At 47.2% G+C, this 19200-nt stretch overlaps 1 pseudogene; it reads left to right on the forward strand.

Annotated features, from left to right (window-relative positions):
* Nucleotides 1–2361: 2361 nt before the first annotated feature.
* LOC131759187 (small ribosomal subunit protein eS1-like) lies at nucleotides 2362–3201 on the forward strand (annotated as a pseudogene).
* The last annotated feature ends 15999 nt before the right edge of the window (nucleotides 3202–19200 follow it).

A 19200-nucleotide genomic window follows, 5' to 3' on the forward strand; every position in this document is an offset into this window, starting at 1 on the left:
CAAACTGCCAAGATTTACTAAGGGTCTCAAAAGAGTTAACCTAACTTATTGAGGGACAGTGACCCATTAGAGCTCCTTGGAGGAAGATGGCTAGGATGGCACTGATACTTGAGAGAGAGCCAAAAGAAAGGGTGACATTCATCTTGAAAAGCATGCAGGTAGCCACTGTTTTCAAATCTCTGGATGGCTCCAATGGGGAAGAAGAGGGGGCTTGTTCAGAGGGGGCCCTACAGATGAGGACAATGAAGGAAGGCCACATGGAGGTGCGTGGCAGCCAGCTGAGGAAGAGCCAAGAGCCATCCAGACATAGGACAGGCTGGCCTGTGAGGTGGTGAGTTCCCCACCCCTGGAAGTATCCAAATATCCATTCTTTCATTTACTCTGTCAACATATATGTATTGTGATCCAGCAGTACTTTGAGCGCCAGACAGGCAAGGTTCCTACTGTCAGGAAGCTTACATTTTAGTAGGGAAGACAAAAATATTTTTTAATTATAAGAAAAAATTAAATAGGGTCATGGGAGAGTACATTCTGGGTGTCTCCTTTGGATTGGGTCATAGGAGTGAATATCAAGCAGAAGGAGAATGGTCTCTTAGCAAGGAAGGTGTTAAGGGAACATCAGGTCCCTAGGGACCTTTGAAACCCCTTCCATTCTGAGTCTATGATCTCACGTAATACTACTTGCACATTTGTTCCCTAGTGACTACCAGGTGAGCCTCCCCAGAAGGCGGATATGGCTGAAGGAACCTTGACCTGAGCCCCCCGTGCATGCATGGTCAGGGCCGGGGGGGTCCCAGGCACAGTGCGGTGATGGCTTCCTTTATTTCCAGCTGCCACTTCCCTGCGTTTTGCCTGCCTTGCAGGCTTGATTGCATAACTGCTGGGCTTGGTTTTATAGCACAGCACAGCAGTGCAGCTTGTAAATCTTCTCTCACATCATGAAATGCCAGTAATTTCACAGCCAGGGATTCCTGTTCTCATAAAGTCCTCCCACCAGCAGACTTGCATCTAAAAGTGTCCTCTGGACTGATAAATTGATGTCAGAGCTGCTCTGGAGCCAAACGCTGAGGCAGGCAGCCTCTGCCACCCCCTTAGCTCCCCTGAAGCCCCTAGAAATGAAGGTCATGACTGCTAGGCAGGGCCCCTTGGACACAGCTCCTGGGAAGCAGAGGATATGGCAGCCCCACATTGGGAACTGAGGCACATTTATCTTCAAGCCTATTTGAGGGGGAAAACACACTTCTAAGCAATATGCACAGTTGTAATCCATGTGGGGAAACATCCACTTACATTTATATTTGCTAGTGACTCTCAACCATGGCTCCTATTAGAGTGACCTGTAGAGTTTTTAAAAGATAAGCTTACAGAAAGAGGCATTTCCTATGGAGATTCTGACCCAGTAGAATCTAGAATCTAGGAAGGGGCCCCTGCATCTGTATGTTTCACAGGTAAACATGTGCCACCTAATTCATGAGAAAACGAACAAGGACATGTGGCAGCCTTCTAAAATGGTCCCGTGATCCCCACCTCCTAGGACTCATACACTTGTGTAAACCACTCCTCTTGTGAGTGGGCTGGACCTAGTGACTCACTTCTATGAATAGAACACGGAACAAAATGATGGAATGTCACTTCCAAGACTGGATTATAAAAGGACTATGGCTTCTGATGGGCGCCCTACCTCCTTCTCCTCCTCTCAGGGAAGCTAGCTGCCATGTTGCGAGTTGCCTATGGGGATACCCATGTGACAAGGAGTTGATGTACCCAACCAACAGCCAGCGAGGACTTGAGGGCTGCCGACCGCCACATGAGTGAGTTCGGAGATGCGTTCTCTCCCTATTGAGCCTTGAAATGACTGCTGTCCCACTGATGACTTGATTACAGCCTTATGAGTGATCCTGAGGCAAAGGCGCCCAGAAAAGTGCTGCCGGGTTCCTGATCCACAGAAACTTTGAGATAATAAATATGTTTTGGGGGTAATTTGTTAGAAAGCAATAGATAACCAACACACATATGCAACAAAACATTCATGGTGGCTTAACTCTGGTAGTGCGATTATGAGTGACCTGTATTTTCTTCCTTTTGCTCATCTATATTTTCTAATTTTTTTAAATTACCATGGATTATATTCAAAATGAAAAAACAAAAATCATTTTCAAATTAGGTTCAGTAAAACTTCTAGAGGAAAACATTGGAGAAAAAAAATCTTTGTGACTTTATGTAAGGCAAAGCTTTCTTAGACAAGTCACAAAAAAGGGTAATCCAAAAAAATTAATTGGACTTTATCAAAATTAAAAACTTTTGCTCTTCAACAAACATCATTTAAAAATATGATAGCCTTTTGGCTCTCGGAGCAGCACCATGGTGGTCGGAAAGAAGAAGCGCCTTAACAAAAGGCGGTAAAAAGGGAGCCAAGAAGAAAGTGATTGACCCATTTTCTAAGAAAGATTGGTATGATGTGAAAGCACCAGCTATGTTCAATATAAGAAATATTGGGAAAACACTAGTCATGAGAGCTCAAGGAACCAAAATCGCATCTGATGGCCTCAAGGGTCGTGTGTTTGAACTGAGCCTTGCTGATCTGCAGAATGATGAAGTTGCATTTAGAAAATTCAAGCTTATTACTGAGGATGTTCAGGGCAAAAACTGCCGCATTTCCATGGCATGGACCTTACCTGTGACAAAATATGCTCCATGGTCAAAAAATGGCAGACCATGATTGAAGCTCACGTTGATGTCAAGACTACCGATGGTTATTGCTTCGTCTCTTCTGTGTGGGTTCTACTAAAAAACGCAACAATCATATTTGGAAGACCTCTTATGCCCAGCACCAGCAGGTCTTCCAGATCCACAAGATGATGGAAATCATGACCCGAGAGGTGGAGACAAATGACTTGAAAGAGGTGGTCAATAAATTGATTCCAGACAGCATTGGAAAAGACATAGAAAAAGCCTGCCAATCTATTTATCCACTCCGTGATGTCTTTGTTAGAAAAGTAAAAATGCTGAAGAAGCCCAAGTTTGAATTGGGAAAACTCATGGAGCTACATGGAGAAGGTAGTAGCTCTGGAAAAGCTACTGGGGATGAGACAGGTGCTAAAGTTGAACGAGCTGATGGATATGAGCCACCAGTCCAAGAATCTGTTTAAAAATCAGACTTTTAATGGTGACAAATAAAAGACCTCATTTGTGATATTTTAAAAAATAAAAAATAAATAAATAAAAATATGATAGACAAGCCAAAGATTGGGAGAAAAGATTTGTAAATTATATATCCGATAAAGGATTTGTTTCCAGAATGTATAAAGAACAACAAAAGACAAACAACTCAATTTAAAAATGAGCAAAATATTTGAATAGACATTTCTCCAAAGAAGATATACAAATGGCTAAGAAGCACATGAAACGATGTTCAACATCATTAGTCATTAAGAAAATGTGAATTCAAGCCACAAAGATATACTAATGCATACTTATCAGAATGGCAATAATCAAAATGACAAGTGTTGGTGAGGATGTGAACAAGTGTAACCTTGATACATTGCTAGTGAAAAGGTAAAATGATGAGGCTACTTTGGAAAATAATTTGGTGATTTCTTACAAAAATTTAATAAAAATTTACCATATGACCCACTCCTAGGTATCTACTCAAGAGAAATTGGTAAAAACATGTCCACACAGAGACTTGTAGGTAAATATTCATAGCTATGTTATTCTTAATAGGCGAAAACTGGAAACAATCCAAATTTCCACCAACAGATAAATAGATGAAAAAAATGTGGTGAATGTGGTATATCCATACAATGAGATACTACTCAGAAATAAAAAGGAACAAAGTCCTAATTCATGCTATATCACTGGATCACAAAAACAGTATGCTAAGTAAAAGCAGTCATGTAGAAAAAGAGTACATATTGTATGATTCTGTTTATATGAATTGTCCAGAAAGGGCAAATCTATATATCAAGTAGATCAGTGATTGTTTGGGGCTGGAGTGGGAGTGAGTTTGACAGTAAAAGAACTTGAGGAAATGTTTTATGGTGACAAGTATGGTCTAAAACTAGATTGCAGAGGTGATTGCATGACTGTATAACTTTATTAAAAAGCATTGAATTATTCACTTACAATGGGTGAGCTTTATGTTTTCTAAATTGTACCTCAATAAAGCTGTAAAAATGTTATGTTTATAGCCTTGAACCCAATAATTTCAGGCCAAGAGCATAATCAGAAAGGTATACAAAGTCTTATGTCAAGTATGTCCATAACAGTGGTTTTAAAAAAATTTTAATTTTATTTATTTTTTTATACAAGAGATTCTTATTAGTTACCTATTTTATACATATTAGTGTATATATGTCAATCCCAATCAACAGTGTTTTTTTTTAAGTTAATGAAAAACTAGAAAAAAATCTGAGTGCTTAGTAATAGATAATAAATGATTAGTAAGTGGTGATCTACTTGATAGAATAGTATGCAGCCATTAAAAATGGTATTTACAAAGAATTTTTAACAACCTTGGAGATATGCTTAGGATAGAGTACAAAAATGTTTCTTATGGCCAGATTTCTCCAAAAGCAACAAGAGTCTATGTAAAAATGTTCATTTTTAAACATAGTTGAATTTGTTCTGTGAATGTGTCTATATGTGCAGCGTAACCAGATGCATATCTGAATATAGTTTTTTTCCTTCTGCACATTTATAAATAGGAACTGCTGGTGCTTATAAGTCATTTCTATTTTCTTCTGTCCTTCATTATCTTTTCTGGCTTTTTTTTCCAAAAAGCATGTATTTATTTTAAAATCTGGAGAAAAAGTTGTTTAAAGAAAACAATGGCAGTCGCTCCTTGCCTGTCAGAGGAGAGGCTGAGGTTTCTTGAGTGAGGGGTACACCCTGGCCTAAACAAAATGATGTAGAGGGCTTATCAGCAGCTACTGATAAATGGCAGTGAGCACACCTGGAAACAGCTGACTGAGTCCCATTCATTCCAGTGTGGACTCAGCAGCCAGTTAGAGATGCAGGAACAGGGCAGGGCCTGATGCAAGAACAATTTCCTCCTCATTAGCCAAGAGGAGGAGGTACTCCTGTCATGGAGAGTCCCCCAGGACTGGTTTCTTTGTCACTGAAGGGTGATAGGCAGGACAGGGTGTGATAACCTTAGAAACAGTTGCATGAGACTTAATAGAAACTGCTGGAAACCCAGGTCTACAAGCTGTGGCATCATGGAGACAGCCTAAACACTGGGGACGAGAAACCAGGGTTTGAGCCCTGGCCCTGCTGTGGAAGCCATGCTCTGTGGGGTCCGGGACAAACTACTGGTCTTCACAGAATCTCAGTTTCCCCATCTGTAAAGCGGGGACAATTAGATTACCTACTTCCAAATGGAAATCTATATCATTGGTTAGTAAGATGCAAGGAATAACAGGCTCGTGTTAGTTCCCAGGGGCTGCTGCAACAAATTATCACAACCTGGGTGACTGAAAAAAAAAACAGAAAATTCTCTCAAGTTCTGGAGGCTAGAAGTCCAAAATCAAAGTGTTGGCAGGGCCTGCTCTCCCCAGAGGCTCTGGAGAAGACCTTGTCTGGCTTGTTCATGGCAGAATCCCCAGTGCCTAGAATAGAAACTGGTACATGCTAGATACCCAGTAGAATTTGTACAAAGAATGAACTGGTTAATAATTAGGAGGATGGTGGATTCATTGTTGTTTTATTTTATGATAACCTCTTTTTTTCTAAATTAGAAGTGACACATATTCATTTTATAAAATATCAAAAACATGTACAAGCAGAAAGAATAAAATGTGCCGGAATCACACCTTTTACAGATAAACTACTGCTAGTATTTTTGCATATAGGTCTCCAACATTTATATTGTAACATTTTTTTAAAACTTTATACTGTAAACACATTTTTGTCACCTGATTTTTACACTTAATATTTTATTCATATCTTTCTGAATTGTTATATATTATTCAACCCTATGATTTTTTTTTTCTTTTTTTTTTTTTTTTTTTTGCGGTACGCGGGCCTCTCACTGTTGTGGCCTCTCCCGTTGCGGAGCACAGGCTCCGGACGCGCAGGCTCAGCGGCCATGGCTCACGGGCCCAGCCGCTCCGTGGCATGTGGGATCTTCCCGGACCGGGGCACGAACCCGTGTCCCCTGCATCGGCAGGCGGATTCTCAACCACTGCGCCACCAGGGAAGCCCACCTATGATTTTTTTGTTACATGGAGGAATCATACATTGAAACACTAACTGAAATTCCCCTACCCTTCTGAATATCCTCTTTTCCTAAGACCCTTCTCCCAACCAGACGGAGGCTGAAATGAGCTGTTCTCATTGCCTTAGGAAAGGGATGCTGAAAGAGAAACACACAAACTAGTCAAGCTTTGGGGTGGCCGAAAATCTATTCCTTCTCAGTGGGTGCAATAGATTAAAGATGACTGCAAATTCTTTGCCACTGCTCCCATAAGAGGTGAGGTCTATGTCCCCTGCTGTGGAAGCCAGGTGGGTTTTGTGACTGCTTGACCAATAGAATAAGGAGGAAGTGATAGTGCACCGATTGACAGACCCAAGATTTAGGAGACTGGCAGCTTCCATTTCCTGTTCTCAGAGCCAGGTCTCAGAGCCTCCTTGTAGGAAGTCTGACTACCTGAGCCTGCCCTTCTGTGAGAGTCCTTAATTGCATGGAAAAGCCCTGGAGGATGAGACTTCACCTGAAGGAAGAATGTGAGGCCATGGAGCACCCAGGCACCAGACATGTGCATGAAGAACCACCATGGTAGGGCACCCTTCAACTGCTCCAAACCCTACCCAATTTCCTGACCCACAAAACTGCGACCAAAACGGTGTTGCTGGATTTCAAACAAAAGCAAAAACAAAAACCCGCAAAAATATAAGACTTTCCATTATATTTGAATCTCAGATCAACAATGAGTAGTTTTTTAGTCTAAGTATGTCTCAAATATGCATGGGACATACTTAGACTAAAAAATTATAGGGGCTTCCCTGGTGGTGCAGTGATTGAGAATCCGCCTGACGATGTAGGGGACGCGGGTTCGTGCCCCGGTCCGGGAAGATCCCACGTGCCGCGGAGCGGCTGGGCCCGTGAGCCATGGCCGCTGAGCCTGCGCGTCCGGAGCCTGTGCTCTGCAATGGGAGAGGACACAAAAGTGAGAGGCCCGTGTACCACAAAAAAAAAGAAAAAAAATATATATAGAGAGAGCTGATCTAAAATTCAAATTTAACTGGGATTAAATTTTTATCCATATAGTATTTAAAGATAAGTTTTAATGTTTTTAACTTTAAATAGGTACAGTACTTACAGGTAAAAAATCTGTAGTACTTTTTCTGGCACCCCTAGACCAAAAGAAAATGTATGTTTTATATGGCTGTTTGGGAAGTGGTTCGTCATGCAGCAATAAATAACCGGAACAGTGAGAAGAGAAAGGAATCTTTCTCTTGTATAATACACTGGATTTGGAGGTATACAGTCACTAGGCAGAGCTGTTGTTCTTAGTCTCGAAAGAAAAAAAGGAAGGTAGGAGGAGAGGAAGGAAGGGAGGGAGGGAGGGAGGAAGAAAGAAAGAAAGAAAGAAAGAGAAAGATTTCCTTGATGGGAGAAAAGGAGAAATAAAGGGGCTAGGACAAGAGCTGAGCTGCTGTTGGTTTCCTAAGGAGGGGCTACTGCACTAGTCCCCCCTCCCTTCCCTACCTCTTCCAGGCAGAGTCCCTGCATGTGGAGGTGGGCAGGGGAGGCAGGAACTCGTGGGGTGTTTTGGCGGGGGGCATGAGAGTGGTCTCACATAGATGCAGGCATTGATCTCAGAAAGCAGAGGGAAACTGGTCTTCAAGCGTGGCTGGAACAGTGGCAGTGATGCTTCTGACTTTGAAGGGCATGGAAGTACTGCTACAGAGCCAGCCCCCCCGCAGGGAGGATTCTGGGTCAGGATGGTGGAGATGGTGTGCACAAGGGGCCAACTAACAAATGGCAAAGCAACCCCCCACCCTAATGTCTGACGCTAAACACCTCCTCATCCCTTGGGAAAGGGTCAAGACAGCCCCCCAGCTGACTAAGATGAATTTCCCTCATTTGGTGCAATGTGTCTTAAAATAATACTCATTTCAGGCTGTGGAAATGATGAAACAATGTTTCAAGCCCAACTGAGTTAACAGATTTAAATTTGGACCTGCTACAGCCATCAACTATTTTGTGCCATGATGGTGTTGATATATCCAAGTTTGAAAAATCTACATTTACATACATTAATACTGACACCCCTCAACTCCCTGTCATGTGCCACACTCAGGCTTTCATCAATCAGCTGGGGGACCATTTCTAGCAGTTGCACAGACAGAGCATGCGCTCTGGAGCAAGATTGCCAGGCTTTGCCCATAATGTCCTTGAGCAAATTACTTAACTTCCCTGAGCCCCCATTTCTTTATCTGTAAAGCAATAATAACGGTAATGATATCTACCCCATAACACTGCTGCAAGGATGAGGTAAATCTAGCCCACAGTATGTGTTTATATGTGTTAGCTATTGTTGTTATGCTTTATGCACTTAATTGGAGATTGCACTTGGGACTTAGTATTTTATAAAAACCAGTGGGAAATAGAAATGCAGAAATGTTGATGCTAGTAATTATTAAACTGTGACAAAAATGGGAAATCAAGCAGGAAATCTTCATTTTCAAATGAATATTCTCTGAATTTCTTTGCCACCTGTAGGTTGAATTGTTAAAGAAAAGAACAGATTAAAGAAAAACATAGAGAATCTAGACACATACTGTAACAGACTCCCCTCAGCATTTCCCATTTCTGGGCATTCCAACATGGCTTCCCATCCCAGCCCCTGGGACTCTGCCACAGGGCTTTCTCTGGCTGGTGGTAGGAAGCCCACACCCTCAGGAGCAGCTGCAGCCAATGACTGATGGGCTGTGGTGGATAAATACCCCAACTCCCCCACCCCTGGGGAGATGAATGTTCTGCACGGTTTCCCAGAGCCGCTGGTGGAGGTAAGTTCCAGTTGCCCACAGTGAACTTGGTGGGAAAATCACCCTTTCTCGACTTTCTCTCCTTCCCTTTTTCATTTCCCTATGCCCCCACCCCAAATCAGCATTTCCTGGGGTCACTTCCCAAATAATCTACCTGCACTGCATTCAATTTTTTGTCTCAGGTGTTATTTTCGGGGAAACCCAAACTAAGACACATATTATTAAAGATTGTGTCTAAAGGGTTAGGCATGTTTAGTGATTTGATAATGTTTTTAATTTGGGGGCCAGTGGGGAATATAAACATCTCTCATAACTTAAAAAGCTATTGTTAGTTTTTAAAAATAAGCAGGTGTCCAACTTTCAAACATTTGACATTTGGATAAATTTCTGGGAACACTCACTGTGTATGAAAGCAGAGGGCTGCCTGTGATATGTCACTCCTTCCCATGATGTTCATTTGGTTTATTTCCAGCTATTGCTAGAACAAACAATGCTTCAACTCACATCTTTCTGGCAAAATCTTTGCACACATCCTTGATTTTCTCTTAAGCACAAATTTCCTGGAGTGGGACCACAGTGTCAAAGGATGCCATATTGCAAATGCTCTCCAGTTGTACCCCACCCATTCCCTAGGTCTTGTTTCAGAAGTGTTTTCGCAACTCAATTCTCTGCTTGCCGTGGCTGGGAGGACACTGCCTTTGCCCCTGGCTGAGCCCTCTGAAGGACAGGTAGACTGCAGGCAAGGGGCTCGGACACAGTGGACACCAGGCAGGGCCACAGGTCTGGGTCTAGCCCCAAGGTTAAGAGACGAAGATGAGTATGAGTCAGGGTCCAGGTCAAGGCTGATCCTGGGAGCAGAGCTGTAGCTACTAGAGAGCTGACACTTTACCCAGGGGCACTGAGGGTGAGTCTTCACCACATGGGTGGTGGCACTAAAGGCTGTGTCCCCGTGAGCTAGGGAAGGACCTGGCAGACCCAGGTGGCACCTGCGGGCAAAGTAGGAAGAGATGTCCCTTCTTCAGGATAAAAACGAAAGATGGAGTTAGTATATATCCACATGACCTGAATGGCTCTGCCTGGTGGGTAGCACCCCTAGCTCCATGTACACACACACCACGGGGGGCACACTCATGGCCAGCAGCACACACACTCTGAGTGCCCCTCTTTCACCCCGACCTTCTCTGCCCCCCCCCACCAGGTGAGGCAACAGCATCAGGTTCAAAGGGTCAGGGGCCTGGGAATCAGGCAGGAAAGGGCATCAGGTGGTAAGACTGCACAGGCAGCTGCAGTGCACGTGGAACAGAACCCACAAGTCTGTGTTGAGAGTTTGTGCACGACCCAAGTGCCACTGTGACTTCAGGTCAAAGGCGGTTCCCCCCTGCTACCTATCTGGAGACCTAGAGTCTCTGTGCCATCAGTGTGCTCCCACATAAATTAGTGTGCGTCTACCATGTGGGTGATGCCCCTTAGATACAGTGCCCTTGAGCAGTGCACAACCTGAATTCCCGAACATAGGCCACAAGGCACCATGCGTTCGAGGTCTATGAGCCATACCCCACCTGGTGGTGGGCTGGACTCCTCAAGACCTCCCGGCCCTGCTCAGCGTAAGCTCAAGGATGCAGCAGAGACTTCAGGGACTTGAGTAGGGAGGGGCTGAGGAGGCAGAATCCAACCCAGGCCTCAGCCATCTCCTGAGGTAATTCTCTGGGCTCAGGCTGCCAATTAAAGGCCTTGGAGATGAAAGAGGAAGGCTTCGGTAAGCAGCCGGGCAAGATGAAAGCCAAGCCCAAGTGGTGTTTTATGGCCTCCTAATGAGGGGCTTCTTGGTGCTCTTATTGGGCTCCATCAAGAGCTTGTAATTACAGAACCCCAGAGAGATTCTTACTGAGGCAGCCACCTGGCCTTGGCTTTCACTCCTGACTCACTTTGACAAATCACGTGTCCTCATCTCCCCACCAGCAGGCATCTGAAGAACATGCTAATGGCTCCAGGCTCCTGGCAGCAGGCCCCACCAGTGCTGGACCCGACACTGCACGCGAGGCCCCTCTGCAGCCCAGGACCAGAGCCTAGAAGCACTGGGCCAGAGCCGCCCTGCCTCTCCTGGCTGGAATGGGGGCGGGGTGCAGGCTGACATGCCCCGTCCAGCCTGTCCTGCCCCCTGCCCCCTCCACTAGTCTGTGCTCAGCAGCCTGGCTCCCCGCCCCCCCACCCCGGGGAAGGAGAGGAAACGCCCATCCCACACACCAGGTATTTATTTATTTCCTATTGTCTCTCTCCCCCTGTAAGAATGTAAGCCCCATGACGGATGGTTTGTGTTAGTAATCCTATTGCTGCCACAAAAAATTCCCACAAACGTAGCGACTTAAAACCACACAGATTTATTATCCTGCAGTTCTAGAGGTTAGAAGGCTCACTGGGCTAACACCATGGGCAGAACTTCATTCTTTTCTGGGGGCTCCAGGGAAGAATCCGTTTCCTTGCCTTTTCCAGCTTTTAGAGGTGGCCCATGCTCGTTGGCCCGTGGCCCTCTTCCATCCTCCTCTTTGACCTCTGCTTCAATACATGTCCTCCCTGCCTCTGCCTCTCCTGTCTCCCTCTTCTTCTTTCAGGGACCCTCATGATTATGTAGGGCTAACCGGGTGATCCAAGATATCTCCCTATCTTCAGGTCAGCTGAGGAGCAACCTTCATTCCCCTTGCTAGGTAACATAACATGTTTACTGGTTCTGGGGATTAGGACACGGCGGTCTTTGCGGGGGCCCTCATTCTACCCACCCCCGGGCTTGTTGTCTCTTTTTCACTGCTGTATTCCCAGGGCCTGAACAGTATCTGACATTCACTGAATGAATAAGTGAATAAATACACAAATAAATTATTAAGAATAATATTTAATATCATAGTAAATGGTAATGGTGCTTATTAAGGGGTCAGGCACTGTTCAAAAGTGACTTATGTACATTAACTCATTTAATCCCCGACAGTGCTGTGAGGTGCATTTTATTATTGTCTGCATTCTACAGATGAGGAAATGAAGGCACAGATGAATAGCCTTTCCCAGGCTACACAGCTAGTGAATGGTGAAGCCAGGATTTGATCTCAAATTTATTAAGCACTTATTTTATCGCTGGCCCTGGCTGGGCCCGTGACGTTTCTGATGTCACTTCATCCTCATGATCGGCCATGAGGAAGATGGGAGGAATGTGAACCCTGGTCTTAACAGGCCCAGAATTAAGTCACCGGCCCAGCTGAGGGATTCAGAAGGATTCTGTGGCTTGGTTGAGGCAATGGATTGCATCTTGCTTCTTGGGTCTAGTTTGCTGCCAATCAGACAAGGAGCCAGTGCCCCCAAGGAGACCCTGGGGGCTCCTGTTCCCACCATGATGCAGGGCTCCTGCCTTGGACATTTCCTCTCAGGTTCTGCTTCTACTCTACGCAACCAGTACCCAGACCCCACGCACGTCTGTAGCAGACCATGACCTTCACCTGCAGCTGGGCCTAGCAGCTCTGCCTCCTAGAAGCCTGTCCTTCTCCAACAATGGGAACCCATTTCAAACCGCACCCAGAGCTGAAGTTGCGTCGCCTGTCTCCTTGATAACTCTGGGGACCCCCATAAGTGGGACCCATCCGTGATTCGCATGTGCCAGAGCTGCTCGCTCTCTGCGTGCTGGCGCCTGTCACTGGCCCCTATGACACCCACTCCCCAGCTGCTCTGATTCCCCTGCCAGCCTGCTCTTCGAGGCCATGAGCACACAGGCCTGCAGGAAGCCCCCAGGCACTGCATCCACCCCCCTCCCAGGTCTGCAGCGAGAGAGAGCCACTCCGGCAGGGAGGCGGCCCTGCCCCCCTCACTTGCATCTTAACGTTTGTGATTAAAGCCAAGAAGAGTGAAACTCACTTGTGCCTGCCAGCACAGTGGGGCATGGCACTTTCTGTTCCTGCCAGCACATTTTTCTAGGTCAATGTCAGATCAGGGAAATCCAATACTGCATGTCCCAAGTTTTTATTTGCAAATAGAGAAGTGGATTTCCAAAACAAATAGTGTTTACAAGCAAAGCCTATAGAAGTCTCCATCAGAAACACACTCAGTGCCCAGGACAGATGCTTCCTGGCTTGGTTGCTGGAAATCCAACACCAGCACCAGCTCAGCCCTGCAAGGATAGGCCAGGATGGAGGAGAACATGTGCATATACATGTGTGTCAATGGGTGCCTGTACATGTGCATGCACGTGTATTTGCAAAGATGTGCGTAGGCATGTTTCCTTAAGGGTCTTTGGGTATGATCAGCATGCCTATGTAAATTGGGGGTTATACATGTGGACTTGCGTGTGCATATACAGGCATGTGCACGGGCGTGTGTCTGTATGTTTCTGCCTGATGCTATTGCATCCAGCCTTACTCCTCAGACATCCAGGCCTCTCTCTAGACACTTTCCTCTCTCCTTATTGCTACCTTCAGCCCCCATCCTGTTCTTTTTCTCACCTGGGTGAGGAGCTGGGGCTCAGATTCTGATATGCTGTAAATGCATTTCTTCCACCCTGTTTCCTCTCGATGTCCACCCCCTGTCACTCCCAGTTAGATGTGGACTTCTTGTACAGGGCTACTGAGTGCCGTTTCTGCTGGCCTTGTTGGGACCTAGCAATCTGAGGTCACAGCATGTTAACAGCTCTTGGTAAATTGTGCCTCGTGCTGCCCCAGGAAGGCCTCTGGTGTCATACCTTGCTGCGCTCACCCTGCCTTCAGGATCTCCCTCAGAGACCCTCTTACTGCGCTTTCAGCACAATCTTCCCTCAATTCCGCCCAATTCTCAGCTCAAGTCCCCACCTGCCTGGGAAACACCGGCTTCATCAAACCCAAGCAGCTCAGCCTGGCTTCTGAGAGCTGAGTGATTGTCTTAGCAAACCCTCCTGGTTTCTCCAGGACAACCCCGGCGGGGCTACCTCGCTGTGCGTTAGTTCAGGCCCTCCCTGACCCACCTCTGAGCCTGTCTTTGCTCCTGCCATTCCGCTGCCACAACGCCTTTCCCCTGTCACTTCTCTGCTACCGGTCCTGCCAGCCCACACCCTGCGCCCGCCTTCCAGACCAGCTCGACTCCCACCTGCCTCTACAAGGCCTTCTCAGATAAACCTCTCCCAGTGCCTTTCCCATCCGGCCTTGTATCACTGGATGACACACTGCCCTGTGGATTGCCTAAGAATTGTTTTCAGGTTGCTTCACGGCACTTATCTTGCCCTCGCACCTAGATTACAATCTCTCTGTAGAATCAAGCCCTGTGTTCCCTGTGAATAGGCTGTGGAACCTGACACAGGTCTCGACACAGTATAGACCAGTGATAAGGGCTTGTGGGTGAGTGGATACAAGTAGATGAAGTTGGGGTGGAGGGGGGGTGATCAGGCCAGACAACTGCACGTCAGGCACTGCATCCAGCGACTCACCTGCTCTGCCTCATTGAATCCTCCCAATAACTGTGGGAGCTGAGTAATATTATCCCCATCTCACAGATGACAAAACAGAGGCTGAGGGAGGCTACATGGCTCCTCCAAGGCCACAGAACCAGCAAGTGGCAAAGTCAGAATTTAGTCCTAGGTCTATCTGACTCCATCTCTCTGTTGGTTGCAACAACTATACCAGTGGAAGACAGTGGAAGACAGAGAGTGGAGAACTTTCTGAGATTCTAAAGAACACCCTATCCAGAAAAGGGTCTAGAGCAAGCACTAGACTAGTGTTGTCCAGTAGAACTTTCTACAGTGATGGAAATGCTCATTTCTATTGCTGTCTGGTAGGGTAGCCACCAGCCACGTGTGGCTACCGAGGATCTGAAATGTGGCAAGTGTGACTAAGGAACTGGATTTTAAATTTTATTTAATTTTAATTCATTGAAATGTAAATAGTCACCTGTAGCTAGTGGCTACCATATTGGACAGTATGGCCCTAGATCACTACTTCCAAACCATGTTCATGCTGAGCAAATGTAGAAAATAATAATAAATGTACAATGAGTGAGGCTGCTTGTTACTGGGAGCAACTGGCTCGAGGAGTCCAGCCCTCCTGGTCCCACCCAGCCACCCCCAAAGTTATGTCCCTGAGGGTCAATGTCGCCGTAAACGCATAACCCATTCCAGGCGCACCGGCTCTTAATGATGGCGAAGTTCCCTGTCAGCTCCAGCCTCCAAGCCTAGGACACTGAGGTCATTGTGATGACGAGAAACCCAGCGTAGAATGCGCACGGGACCTTGTCAGTCCTTGTGTGGGCTCTGTCCCTCCATTCCGCACAGTCGGTGCCAGGCCCTGGGCAGAGATGTGGTACAAAGGGTGACTCAGAGCCCAGCCTCACTGAGCACAGGGCAGCGGTGATGAACGGAGACTTCCTGACCCTCACGGTCAAGGAGGCTGTGGCCTCACGGTCGTCGGAGAGCAGGACCCTGGTCACGGCAACGGAACCCAATGTGGGCTCTGGCCCTGTGGATGGGAGCTCAGGTGCCTGGAGACAGGGATCCGGGCGCCCGTCTGGCTATCACTGGCAGCATTTTGGCGCCACCTCCTGGGCAACCTGCAGAGTGCCCGTGAGTACCTGCTCGCCAGGAGGAAACGAGGACAGGGCCCCGCTGACCAACGGGGAGCTATCAGAGACCCCCCCCACCCGCCCCAGGCCCCACCTGGTCACGGGCCGAGGCACAGCGGCGAGGTCAACTCCCTTCCTACGGGGAGAGAACACATTGGGATGGAAGGGAAGGCGAGACCATCAGTACTGAGGAAAGGGAAATGGAAACATTACAGAATCCAGGACCTCGCTCACACCTCCTTCATTAAACTGTACCAGGCCCTGGATATACCGGGAGAAACCAGACACGATCTTGGAGGTGGCTGTAACCGGGTGACTGCGGGGTGTGATGTCTGGGCTTGACCCTGAGGGTGAGAAGGGTTGGCTGCACACAGAAAGGGGAAAGGGAATGAATTTGTGGCAGAGGGAACCTCCCGGGGGCCAGGCCTGGAGGTGAGAAGGAGGGAGGCCCTCTGGGGAAGTGAAGTGGCTTGCGGTGGCCAGAGAACGAGACTGTGTGTAGAGAAGGGGGCTGGAGGCGAAGTAGCTGGGGTGAGGCTGAGGGGCGGTAGGGTTTGGAGATGGGGAGGGTGCTGGGAGGGGAGGGGAGAGCCCCAGGCTGGGAGACAGGAGACTCTGCCGCTGACCAGCCCCGTGACCTGGCCGCTCTCCTCCTCTCTGGGCTGCAGTTAATCAGACGGGAGTTGACCCACGGTCTCCATCACCTCTGGCTTAACCAGTCTGAGTCCCAAAGTACGGGGAGGGAGGAGTGGAGACAGCTGTGCTCTGGGAAACGTCCCCTGCCCAGGGGGGCTGTGGGCTAGCTGAGCAGCCTGGCCCCGGTTATGTGCAGATGCTGAGTGGGCTTCTTAAGCCCACTGAGTCATGGCTTCCCTCAGTCGGGGAGCTGGGGGAACGGGCCCTCCTGGAGGTTCAGGCACCTGGCGGAGGCTCCGAGGCTTAGAGGGGAGGGCTCTCTTGTTCCGAATTCAGCCTCACACAGTTTCTTCACGACCTCCACAAAAGGGGTTCTTCTGTCAGGGTGCTTGGGGGAGCCCGGGGCTCTGTCTAGCTCCAGAAGTCGAGGAGTCCACCGCAGGTTTCTTCCCAAGAGATTCCTGAGCTCGGGAAAGAGGTAAGAAGCCCCCAGAGGAGTCCTGGGGAGTCCTTCTCTGGGAGCTAGAGTCAGCAACATCTTTCGTGCTGGAGTCAGAACGGCTCTGGCAATCCTCAGAAAGCTGGGACGGGGAGACAGGGCCACCAGTGAGCAGGCACGAATGACTGCCATCCCTCTCATTGGAAAACACAGACAAGCCTCTTATCTGAGGGAGGCAGGGCAGGGCTAGGTCTAGGGTTAGGCCTATGCCTCATTTTATGATGGCATCACTTCCCTTGGGGGAGCAGGTCAGAGGTCAGCAGTCCAGCCCCATATTTCATAGAAAAGGACATCAAACCCCACATTAATGAGTGACATGCCCTGGGCCGAAGGACACATTGGTGACCGAGTGACAGAGAAGTATCTCCTTAGGAGTGGGTCCTGAAGGTCCCAGCAGCCTCTTAATACATGCTGCCAGTGTGAAATGCACACAGAATTTTAAGACTTAGTGCAGGAAAAAAAAGAAAGGATGTGAAATATCTCATTACTGATTTTTATTTTAATTACATGTTGACATGACAAGATATTGGGTTAAATAAAATATATAATTAAAAAGTAATTTCACCTGTTTCTTTTTCCTTCTTTTAATGTGGCTACAAGAAAATTTAAAATAAATAAGCGGTTGGCACCTGTGGCTCCTGTTATATTTGTACCAGACAATGCAGCACCAGGCTGTGAGTTCCCATACTGTCTGTGCTGGGTTCATTGCTGTCACCCTGAGGTCTAGTCCAAGGGTGGGCAAGGGTAGGGACAGACGAGGGAACCTTTGAGGAATTTCCATGTGCCAGGCACTGGGCTAAACTCTTACATCTCATTTTATCTTCCCAGCAGGGAGAGAGGAGCAGGGCAAGAGGGGTCATTCAGGGTCCCGGTTTGGGGTCAGAGTGATGTCAAGGTGATGGATATAGTCCTCTCTTCCTTGCATGAACCCTGAGTTTCTTTCTGGACAGGGAGATACCACCTCCTACCCTCCCTCTATGTACTTCCTGGTGGACCATCTTCCCAACTTGGCCTCAGCCGTGTCAGTTGTGAAAATTGTCCCATCGCCTCTCAGGCTTTGCCCTTGTCTTCCAGATCCAGATGCTGTCCTACTAGCAACAGCACACTTCCTCCAGCAATCACACATCTACCCCTTAGCCTTCACAGGCCTCAGCAGCGTGGTAGCTTCCAGAGAAGGGCTCCAGAGTCAGGCACCTGGGCCTGCTGCCTGGAAGGGACCTGGGCGCGACCCAGCCTGTGGTCTCAGAAAGCCCCTTCCCAGCAAATTCAGAATCCCAGGTTCCAGGAGTACATCCCTCCAGGAGCCCATCCCTCCAGGAGCCATCCTTTAACAGAGACCAGCCTGGCCTTGCTCGGGAAAGTGACTACATGACCACAAGGTGGCGCTGTTCCCATAACCCTCCACTCCCCAGCAACCCCTGTCACCTGCAACTAAAACATATTCCAGCATTAGGAAGAAGAGGTTTTACCTGGACTGGTTGTTGAATTTCTTTCTCCGCCTTCAGCTGCCAAAGGCTATTCAGACTTAGGAATGCTGCTATGAAAAATGGTCATCTCTGAGTGCAGTGCAGGCTGCAGATCAACGCCAGTTCTCCTCTACAAAGGAATTCAGTACCCAGAGGCCCTCCTGCGCACCTAACACATACAAGAGGAATGCACACAGGCTAAGCAGTAGCACATGGGTCCATGTGTGTGTGAGCAGGATGGCCAGAGCCAGAGGATATTCGTTACAGATTATTTAGCAGTAGGGTTTATTTTCATTTTTGTTTTAGCTCCAGGATTTTTTATTAAAAAAAAAAAAACATAGAAAGAAAAGAACAGAAAACCTACATTGAAGCCAAATATGTAAAATGAGGGGAAAATTTTTAAAAATTATTTCTGCAGTTGCAGATATGGAGATAGAAGAGTCTCTTCCCAGTGAGAATTTCTCTGGAGCATAGTTTGAAACCTGGCAATCTAGCCTCACAGCCTTATTTCATAGATGAGGGAGCTGAGACTCAGGAAGGAGAAATATTTAAGATCATGTATGCTTTTAAATGTTTTCATTTTAAATCTATGTCCCCAAAGGCAGGTGTTTCCACTGAGAAATAAAAATGGTCTCTCTTTTCTCTGACTTCTGTCCAGATTCTCTTCAAATTGTGATGATGGCCCAGAGCAGAATGACAGTTATGCACAACACGCCCATCCAGCTGTGTTCACTGCAAGCCCTTTCAGCATCCGTGGTTCTGCATGGCCCTCACACTGTCCCTGAGAGTTGGGAAAGGTAAGAGGATACCCCATGGATCTGAGAACAGACTGAGGCCCAGAGAGGCCACCTGACTTACTCTTGAGCACAGAATGAGCACGTGTCAAATAAAAAAAATAAACAAAGTAGAAGACAAGCCCTCAGGACTCCTGCAACAATTCTACAAAATAGTTAGAGCTGAGTTTATTCTAGGTTTGGTAGGAAACATTACAAAAATAAAGGAAGAAGCTGTTAGGTATTGGTTCTCAAGCTGATGAAACGAAAAAGT

The sequence above is a fragment of the Kogia breviceps genome, chromosome 7 (assembly GCF_026419965.1).
Source record: "Kogia breviceps isolate mKogBre1 chromosome 7, mKogBre1 haplotype 1, whole genome shotgun sequence".
Lineage (NCBI taxonomy): Eukaryota > Metazoa > Chordata > Mammalia > Artiodactyla > Physeteridae > Kogia > Kogia breviceps.